Source organism: Nothobranchius furzeri, chromosome 5 (assembly GCF_043380555.1).
Source record: "Nothobranchius furzeri strain GRZ-AD chromosome 5, NfurGRZ-RIMD1, whole genome shotgun sequence".
Lineage (NCBI taxonomy): Eukaryota > Metazoa > Chordata > Actinopteri > Cyprinodontiformes > Nothobranchiidae > Nothobranchius > Nothobranchius furzeri.
The window spans coordinates 64,231,201-64,233,642 of NC_091745.1; positions in this window are offsets into that span (position 1 = coordinate 64,231,201).

A 2,442-nucleotide genomic window follows, 5' to 3' on the forward strand; every position below is an offset into this window, starting at 1 on the left:
GTGGGTTCAAATCCAGGTGGTGAACTTTCTGCATGTTCCCCCCTTAAATGTGTGGGTTCTCCGGTTTCCTCTCACGAACCAAAACTGTGCATGTTAGGCATTCCATCTGTCAGGGTTAAAGACATTTCTCTGACTCAAGTGCAGAAAAACTAGGAAGTCAGGATAAATAAGCAATAATTTCTTACATTTTGTACAAAATTTACAGGTTTAGTGTGCTGCCCGTTTAAGTCTGTTGTGGACAATCCTGGTCCTCGAGTGCTGCTATACAGCATGTTTTAGTTGTTTCCCTGCCTCAACACACTTGATCTAGCAGGTGATTAACAGGATTGTCTACACCTGGGGTGTTTCAAGTCATGGCGCCTGGCCTTGCAGGCCAATGTCTTCCTAACCCAGGCGCCTTGCTTACGAGGACACTGTCCTTCTTGGTCAAAGAAAAAGGTTAAATGAAACAGACTTGCATCACGTGATCCCGGCTTCCATGGCGGTCACGTAACGTCACATGACACAATGTTAGACTTTATACGTATAAGTTTGAATTTAAGTATATAGCAAGCCTTTTACTTTTAATGTTGTGTATACAGTGGGGCAAAATGTATTTAGTCAGCCACCGATTGTGCAAGTTCTCCCACTTAAAATGATGGCAGAGGTCAGTAATTTTCACCATAGGTACACTTCAACTGTGAGAGACAGAATGTGAAAAAAAATCCATGAATTCACATGGCAGGATTTTTAAAGAATTTATTTGTAAATCAGGGTGGAAAATTCATGCTTCTCCGTCAGCTCCAACAGGGAGAGATGCACGCACGGACGGAGACATTTTGCTCTCATACTTCTCCGTCTCCTGGGGAGTGTTGCAAAGCAATTCCCCGCCAGGACAACAGAGGGTGTAGCGCTGTTCTGTGGTATCCTGTCATGTATCCGGTCCAAGATAGTGTGTTTACAGTGCTGGACTGACCATAGGGCATAGCGGGCAACTGCCCGCTGGGCCGACCCATTCATCTTTTATGGGCCGGTGTCTGTTTTTTTTTTTTTTTTTTTTTTTTTTCCTGGCCTCTAGTTGTTGCGGACAACTTGTCCGCGCCGCCCCACGCGACGCCTCGTAAAAGTTGGTGGATTGGCCAATTGGTAATAATACACTCTGGGCTGGACCAATAGCCAGAGGTCTGATGCACCCGCCAGTTGTTTGTGAATCTCAGTAAACAGACAGACGAGCTTAACAAAATGGAGAACAAAAAACGGAAAGGAGGAGCGGAGAAAATTCGACTAAAAAAGAGACTGGCCCTTCAGGCTGATGCTGGCACATGTGTTAAAATCTCACAGTTGTTTGGTAGTGAAGGTTCAAGTAAAATCAATTTAGGAAGTGATGGAGCCTCAACCCAGCGACAGGTTGGAGAAGAAAAGAGGGAGGAGGAGGAGAAACCCGAGCCGGTGTTGTGCCATAAATTGACTCGCTGCCAAAAAATGATTAGCCACCGCGGGATCGCGCACGGTTAGGTAATTGCATTTCTAGACAAAATTCCCCAGGATTTCGCCCTAAAACTCGGCATATCTAGCAATATGGACATTCAGAAAGCAAAGATAACCTCTTCCGGTACTTAAACAGATGTTTATCGCGGATATTAGTGTGGCAGTGTTTGTGGCAGCCTGCGCGGGAGCACGAGGACGTGCTTGTGGAAAGAGGGAGGAAGATGTGGCAGTGTGGTGAGCATCCACAATGTCCCGATTGATCATGCGCCCTGGCTACTCGGCCAAAGAGAGGTCCCTTTGGCTGACTGGTTAGAGCGTATGACTCTCACCCGGGAGTCTGGGGTTCGAATCCCGCCCGGGCACTCCTTTCTGCACCTTGCCACATTAGTTTTTCCAGTTCGGAAGTTGTTTTAAGTGTTGCTATTTATCTTAAACGTTCACAATGAGGATATATTAATCCTTTTTGCAATATTTGCGATTGAAAGATGGTTTGTGCCATAAACTTTGTGGTAAGAACTGGCTTTCTTTATGTTACAGCCTTGATACTAAAAAAATAAATAAACAATGTAAAATGGTACCCTGTATTGAATGTAAACGTTGTATAAATGGAAATAAACAATTCTCCAGCGATTTAATTTTTTCCCCTTCCTTTCTTTAGTCCACTTGACATGGAGCCACAGTTAACTAGTTTGGGGCACATTTTTACTTGAAAAAAAGTATTTAAAATGATCAAGCTTTAGCTTTACAATGACACTGTGTAAGTTGCTATTCATTACATTGCTCTATTTAAAAGTAACAAGATAAAAGCACTTCAGCACATAAAATTAAGATTGTCACTTGCCAAATAGACTACACCCTCCCGTTTACCTATAAGAAATGCCTCAAAATATCTTTAAATTCTTTATTGATGATTTAATTGTAGACAAATAAAATGGCATTTTACTTGCCAAAAAGTGATTGAATCACTAAGATTTT